The sequence below is a fragment of the Schistocerca piceifrons genome, chromosome 5 (assembly GCF_021461385.2).
Source record: "Schistocerca piceifrons isolate TAMUIC-IGC-003096 chromosome 5, iqSchPice1.1, whole genome shotgun sequence".
Classification (NCBI taxonomy): domain Eukaryota; kingdom Metazoa; phylum Arthropoda; class Insecta; order Orthoptera; family Acrididae; genus Schistocerca; species Schistocerca piceifrons.
In genome coordinates this window covers 581,991,120-581,999,471 of record NC_060142.1, presented here as the reverse complement: position 1 = coordinate 581,999,471, position 8,352 = coordinate 581,991,120, and the positions used below count along the sequence as shown (strand labels likewise).

The 8,352-nt window shown below is 43.4% G+C and overlaps 1 pseudogene; it reads left to right on the top strand.

Moving 5' to 3' along the window:
* Nucleotides 1-7,135: 7,135 nt before the first annotated feature.
* LOC124799403 lies at nt 7,136-7,253 on the top strand (annotated as a pseudogene).
* Nucleotides 7,254-8,352: the final 1,099 nt, after the last annotated feature.

The window sequence follows — 8,352 nt, the reverse complement described above, 5'->3', positions numbered from 1 at the left end:
ACGTCTATTAAGTCTACGTTGTAGGTAGCACAAACACAGCCATGAGATGTCTTGCGTATTAGTAAACCATTTCAGTTGTATTTAGTCCTTTTTCATTGGATCACTAGTTGTTTCGTGGCACTGAAAGCCACATCTTCAGGTGAACATATAACTAAAACATTAGAGCTGAAAAGCTCGGAACTCTGTACCCAACATTCGTTGTCGGTCAGATCAAAACACCGCTAAAAGGCGATATGTCATAAAATAAAGCAGGCGGATTCCAATATAGCGGATGGGTCCGCTTCTCCGGTCTATACGCAATCCGGCTGTTTTATTCTACGACATACCGCTTTTAGCGGTGTGTTTTTTTCTGACAGACAACGGATGTTGGGTACGAAGTTCCGAGCTTTTCAGCTCTAATGTTTAAGTTATATGTTCACCCGAAGATGTGGCTTTTAGTGCCACGAAACCACTAGTGAGCCAATAATAAATGACTAAATACAGCTGAAACAGTTTAACATCCAAGACGTCTATTAAGAGATTGGCGAATATCTTCAATAGTACTAGAAGGAGCTGTAGAGGTTAGAAATTGCGGAGGAAGATAGAGACTGGAAAACATTCAGCAAATGATTCAGAACAATGGTTGCAAGTGCTACTCTGAGATACAAATGTTAGCAAAGAAGAGTAATTCGTGGCGAGCCGCGTCAAACCACTCCGAAATATGGTGACTCAATGAAAAAAGGAGTAATTATAATAAACGATGTGGGGTCAGATTTCCGTGTGCCGAATATAAGTCTAGTGATGTCCCACTGCACGACATAACTCGGTTTCTAACAGCATTAGCCAAAGAAACTTTCGTGAGCCATCTAGACAACTTCGTGAATCTCAGATATGTTTGGGGACCGTTGAAAAGTCATTGAACAGAATGAATACTCGTATTTTTCTTGGTCTGGCATCATATATGTCTCATGCAAATAGCTTCAATTGGGCAGCCCCGTTAGTACATTGTACCGCGTGTCAGCTAGGTGAGATGAAGTCCTTGCTCTAAGAATCACAGTAAATCACAGGAGCACGCGAACAATGTTCCGAGAGGCACGGAAGGGCGCACTCTGACGTGAGTGTGGCTGCCATCTAGGCGCCTGGAGCCGTGCTGCGAGCAAGCGGGCACGCCCCGCTTCTTGCTGGAACTCTGTCTGTGTCGGCGTCACGCCCCGTCGCTCCACAGGCTCTGTCCCCTTAATAAAGCCCGCTCAACTCAGGGACAGCGCCCTCGCAAGTCGATCAGCTGCGCAGTGCACATCAATATCTGTGCGCTACTTTCTCTTTTCTGCTCGGACATTTCTAACAATGTACGTATGTCACTGGAGGACGTCAGTTACGCTGACAGAGCAGGAGTAAGACCTCCGGCAATCACTGAGAGTAAGAATTCTATAGTTTTAGCTAAGCCGGAGCTTTCCAAAACCAGTTACTACTAATATTTTTTATAAATTCATTATGTGCTAATTTCTCTAGAATAAACTGTACTATCAAAATGTTTATATGTAATATATTTTTATTCTTTATTTTAGTTACTGATGAATTCGTCTTGAGAAATATAATGCATTAATATTCTATTTAACTGGAATATTTCCAAAAATTACTCATTACTCAACATGATAAAGACCGTAACAGGTACAGTGCGAAGAAGATGCACTTCATATTTTGTTTCTGAGGATGAAGTAAGAGAGATAATTCACAGGTAGATTGATGGACTCTGGCAGGTGAGGTCTTTAGGGACGAAATGGGAGAGGAAGGCAAAGAGGAACGCGGGAAAGAACAAAAGTAAAGAGAACAATATTAAACAGTAGTAAGTACATGAGAAGAAACCACCCTTCGAAAATACAATAAAATTAAACAGAACTTACGTAAATAACAGAAGGACAGACACATTTAAGTATCTACGAGAAGTCACAGAGCGAAATTACGGAAGATAGATATTGAATTTCACTTAACAAAAATGTTTATAATAAAAATCGTTCTCCAGAAATAAAAAATCCATCATTACGAGACAGTAATTCGGGCAGAATCCACATAGGCATCAGAAACACTAGTTTAGGATCAACTAAAGGAAATTAAAAATTCAGGAAAAAGAAAGACATGATATGAGAGATATTAGGAAAGAGATCTATAGCAGAACCATTTAAATTAAGAAATAACACAGGAGTGTATAATAATGTAGAAGAAATTACAGGCGAAATTAGGAAAACTATATTCAAAGGATGAGTTCCAACACACTGACAAGAAAATCTGTATGACAGTTTGAAAAACTAAAAGATAAACCCAGCAATCGTAAGAAAGGACATGATGCCCTAGAACAAAATGGTTCAAATGGCTCTGAGCACTATGGGACTTAACTGCTGAGGTCGTCAGTCCCCTAGAACTTAGAGCTACTTAAACCTAACTAACCTAAGGCCATCACCCACATCCATGCCCGAGGCAGGATTCGTACCTGGGACCGTAGCGGTAGCGCGGTTCCAGACTAAAGCGTCTAGAACCGCTCGGCCACACCGGCCGGCCCCTAGAACAAATTAGCATAAATAAGCAAGGCATTGGAGACAGAATAAAATTTGGAAACAAAACGAAGTGGTGGGAAGGTTTCCAAGAGAAAAATTTGACAGTAATAATAATAATAATAAGAAGAAGAAGAAGAATAAACAGAGAAAAAATTAAGAGCAGGAGACAGGAAAGAACAAAGTGCACACATGAAAGAGTTCTGAAGAAAGCATAAAGCTAAATTAATGACCTAAAGATGGTCCTTAGCTGACAGTAATAATAATAATAATAAAAAGAAGAAGAAGAAGAAGAATAAACAGAGAAAAAATTAAGAGCAGGAGACAGGAAAGAACAAAGTGCACACATGAAAGAGTTCTGAAGAAAGCATAAAGCTAAATTAATGACCTAAAGATGGTCCTTAGCTATCATGTAACGAAAGAAGAAGAATGTGGAGACTGGATGAAAAACGAAAGAGAAGCGTAACTCGAAAGAAAAAGTATTTACTTCACCGTGTGAAAGAGAACAAATAGCTGCTGTAGAGGTAACGCACACATTCAAAGCTAATCATAGTCGTGCTTACTTTTACTACTCGTGCTTTGTTGGAGTACATTGCAATAGTGACGGTTCGCCAGTCGGAATGAGTGCATAAGTAATTTTCCGAAGTGCAGAAGTAATTTTCCGAATCTCCTGGAGGGCATAGAAGCAAGTGAAACTGTTCATGCTTGTGGCGACAGTATTTTCTGACTGTCTGAGGTGTTCATGCAGAATTACGCCGAGATTCTTCGCCGTTCTCTGATTCGTTATTGGGGTACCCTCAAGAAGAATTGACGACGAGGAATTTAGGATTGATTGACTGTGAATAAGATAAATCAATACTTGAACCTTTTCGTTTCTTGGTTTAGACCTGGGTTTTGTGTCCTTAATGACAGGTCTTGAACTTCACTAACGCTGGAGATCATCAGCATAGAAATAAATTTGCGAGATATTATGGACGAAAAGTCATTGTCATTCAAGGAGAGCAATAGTAGGCCCGATACCGACCAGTGTCGTATTCCTGAGTGCTTCTGTGGACCATTTGAATGTTTTAGTTGCTGCATTTTTGTGAGCAGCATGTCAAAGTTAACGACACCAAATGCTTTGCCAAAGACCTGTAATATCAACTTTGTGGCCTCACAGTTATCTGTGCCGTATCTATGGTCGTTGCTTATCGTCATTGGTACTGTGTTTGTTCAATGGCGTTTGCGAAACGAAAGAGTGACATTTTTAGGTGAACTAAATGTGTGTTTCAGTCAGCTGATCGCTAACAGTTTGGTCCAGGGGCTTGAACACAGCGGGTGAAATCCTGATTGAGCGGGACCACGAGGTGTATTTGCATTTTCATCTTTAGATATACGTCGGTCTACGCTTCATTTCCATTGATTAGGACGTATCCCATTCACTGAAGAAAAAATTAAATATGGCTGTCAAGATTGATACTGAGCTTCAAAGCCTACCACGTATCTACTAAAGTCTTAATAAAAGTTCAAATAAATTTTGAGTAAGTTGCATCCTGAATTTTATATCAATTTAATTACATGTAACACTGGATAACGCACATCTCACTCGTCAACCAGTACCAAGACGTTGGTAAGTGCAACCTGCTTGTTTTCTGTAAAGCATTTCCAATTAACACCAACTGAATATTACGCACACCTTGTGCTTAAACAATGACCAAGAGTGAGATGAATCTTGTCTTATAGGCTAGATCCGTGACGGCCAATAGTGTCTGTTTGTTTTTTTACGTACATCACTTCGAATTTTCAAAGCAAGGGTCAGTAGCGGACATGAAAATTATTAAGCTGTCCCTCCAAGCTGCGTCTCGGGATCACCGCCACGATAACTTACCTGACTGCTGAAAAATCTTACGATAGATAGCAGGCACGCCAATTCCCAAGAAAATTTGGTTAGGCACCATGAGACCATCGCGAATCAGTATGAACGAATAATGCCACATGGCTGTATTGGGGAACAAAGGAAAAGTCTCTACACTACTGGCCATTAAAATTACTACACCACGAAGATGACGTGCGACAGACGTGAAATTAATCCGACAGGAAGAAGATGCTGTGATATTCAAATGATTAGCTTTTCAGAGCATCCACACAAAGTTGGCGCCGGTGACGACACCTACAACGTGCTCACATCAGGAAAGTTTCCAACCGATTTCTCATACACATACAGCAGTTGACCGGCGTTGCCTGGTGAAACGTTGTTGTGATGCCTCGTGTAAGGAGGAGAAATGCGTACCATCACGTTTCCAACTTTGATAAAGGACGGATTGTAGCCTATCGCGATTGCGGTTTATCGTATCGCGACATTGCTGCTCGCGTTGGTCGAGATCCAATGACTGTTAGCAGAACATGGAATCGGTGGGTTCAGGAGGGTAATACGGAACGCCGTGCTGGATCCCAGCGGTCTCGAATCACTAGCAGTCTAGATGACAGGCATCTTATCCGCATGGCTGTAACGGATCGTGCAGCCACGTCTCGATCCCTGAGTCAACAGATGGGGACGTTTGCAAGACAACAACCATCTGCACGAACAGTTCGACGACGTTTACAGCAGCATGGACTATCAGCTCGGAGACCATGGCTGCGGTTACGCTTGACGCTGCATCACAGACAGGAGCGCCTGCGATAGTGTACTCAAAGACGAACTTGGGTGCACCAATGAATCCAGGTTCTGTTTACAGCATCATGATGGTCACATCCGTGTTTGGCGACATCGCGGTGAACGCACATTGGAAGCGTGAATTCGTCATCGCCGTACTGGCGTATCACCCGGCGTGATGGTGTAGGGTGCCATTGGTTACACGTCTCTGTCACCTCTTGTTCGCATCGACGGCACTTTGAACAGTGGACGTTACAATTCAGATATGTTACGACCTGTGGCTCTACCCTTCAAAAAATAGTTCAAATGGCTCTGAGCAATATGGGACTTAGCCTCTGAGGCCATCAGTCCCCTAAAACTTAGAACTACTTAAACCTAACTAACCTATGGACATCTTACACATCCATGCCCGAGGCAGGATTCGAACCTACGACCGCAGCAGTCACGTGGTTCCAGACTGTAGCGCCTAGAACCGCTAGGCCACTCCGGCCGGCGTTCTACCCTTCATTCGATCCCTGTTAAACCCTACATTTCAGCAGGATAATGCACGACCACATGTTGCAGGTCCTGTACGGGCCTTTCTGGAGAGAGAAAATGTTCGACTGCTGCCCTAGCCAACACATTCTCCATATCTCTCACCAATTGAAAACGTCTGGTCAATGGTGGCCGAGCAATTGGCTCGTCAGAATACGCCAGTCAGTACTCTTGATGAACTGTGGTATCGTGTTGAGGCTGCATGGGCAGCTGTACCTGTTCACGCCATCCAAGCTCTGTTTGGCTCAATGCTGAGGCGTATCAATGCCGTTATTACGGCCAGAGGTGGTTGTTCTGGATACTGATTTCTCAGGATCTATGCACCCAAATTGCGTGAAAATGTAATCACATGTCATTTCTAGTATAATATATTTGTCCAACGAATACCCATTTATCATCTTCATTTCTTCTTGGTGTAGCAATTTTAATGGCCAGTAGGGTACTTCAATATAATGAGAACGAAAAATTTCATTAAATGAACGCTATAGTGCTGGAGAATAAATAATACAAAAATGGCTCAAATGGCTCTGAGCACTATGGGACTTAACATCTATGGTCATCAGTCCCCTAGAACTTAGAACTACTTAAACCTAACTAACCTAAGGAGATCACACAACACCCAGTCATCACGAGGCAGAGAAAATCCCTGACCCCGCCGGGAAAATAATACAAAAGTTGTAGCCCTATATGGACAGTACAGTTCAGTAATACAACTGAGGCCTAAATTCATAAATAACTTATGATTACGCCTATAACGAAATCTACAAAAATTGTAATGCCTTTTACGAGAGAAATGCAGATATTTCCAGTCCCGGATGAAAAGCTGTAGCTGGATGTTGGCAACCACATGTGCACGTGGATACTAAAGCCTCAGTAAGGAATCACTAAGTCCCGTAGCACATCGTCAAACACGCGTTTCAAGGAATTACCTTGACTGGACATTATTCAAAACTTGTGAACCGTAAACCATTAACGGACCGCGAATCAAATATCTGATTAGCACTCGCAACTAGAAGCAGTCTCACCCAAACGACATGCTGAAACACTGAAGCATCGTCACCATGACTACACCGGACTCAGGACACAGCAGCAAGAGTGACTTCCAGGGTTCTGAGTATGCCGGAAAACGAATTGTCTCACGCCGGTCCAAGTAACAGAGCTCGCTAAGATGAGGTGGCACACAGATGTTTGCCATTTGTCTATCGATTCTTGTAAGACATTCGTAAGCAAGTGACCCTCGCAGAGAGCACTTGCGCGGAAAATATGAATTATGAAACAGTTCCGAGCGCATGATGCTGACGTGTTTCAAGTCTCCACGAGAAATTTTATCGTTGTTGTGCTGATACCATCGTTACCTGTCGCTTCAGAATAGATTCTCGTTATTGCTTGTCCTGCTGTCTGTACTGTCGCGTGTTTGCGATGGAAATTGGCTGTCGTGTGGGGCAACGGTCTTGCTGCAGTGGATACACCGGTTCCCGTCAGATCACCGAAGTTAAGCGCTGTCGGGCGTGACCGGCACTTGGATGGGTGACCATCCGGGCCACCATGTGCTGTTGCCATTTTTCGGGGTGCACTCAGCCTCGTGCTGCCAATTGAGGAGCTACTCGACCGAATAGTAGCGGCTCCGACAAAGAAAACCATCGTAACACCCGGGAGAGCAGTGTGCTGACCACACGCCCCTCCTATCCACATCCTCACCTGAGGATGACACGGCGGTCAAATGGTCCCGATGGGCCACTTGTAGCCTGAAGACGGAGTGCTGCTGCTGCTGCTGCTTGTATGTCGTGTATAGATACGTGGTCTTGGAGTGCTCGTGGGCGATGTTTTATTGCCTCATGGGGGCTGGCTGATGTGTTTGTCAGCTGTAAACTGAAAAAAAATTATCTCATTTTGTCTCTCAATTTCACATTACGAAGTTTCTTCCACAGTATCACGGGTTTGGTCACACTGAATATAACGGATCGAGCATAGAGAGGCCTAAGTTTATTACTAATTTAATGTTGTAGATTCTACGGTTATTCCCTGTGATTGGGCTTCTGAGGATTTAGCTGTTCAAGCGACACGATTTATATTCGTCATGCCCTAGGCTGTGATCCGTCCTTTGAGGAGAGTAAGGAAGATACTCACGTGCTCAAAGGTCAGTATCCGGTTTTTGATTATTGTCTTTGACTTTGTACTGTGCTGGTTATGGGTTTCTCACGAAAGACTTCCCATTTTAATCAAATGAAACGATATTGTTCCAGAGACCGTTTCAAGTCTGAAACATCTATGACGTATATATGCAGACTGAAGCGACGAATGAAGATATGTACCGACGTTAGAACCAAGGCGTCCTGCTCAGTAGGCAGATGCTGTAACCACTGCGCCAACTTGGCACACTAACTTTGCACACTTGCTCGGACTACCCTAGCACGCTTCTCTCTCCAATCCATTGCTGTGTGAGTTTAGGGGGAATACCAAATGGTTTGAGGACTGAATTGAATTTGGACTGAAGAGGGAGCCGCGCTAGGATAGTCGCGCAGGTTTCCAAAACTGCTGTGCCAGGATGACGCTGTGGTTAGCGCTTCTGCCTAGTTATCAGGAGACGCGGGTTCGAGTCCTGGCCTTGGTACAAATTTTCATTCGTCGTTTCAGTCTGCATATGTTCACTTCCCATTT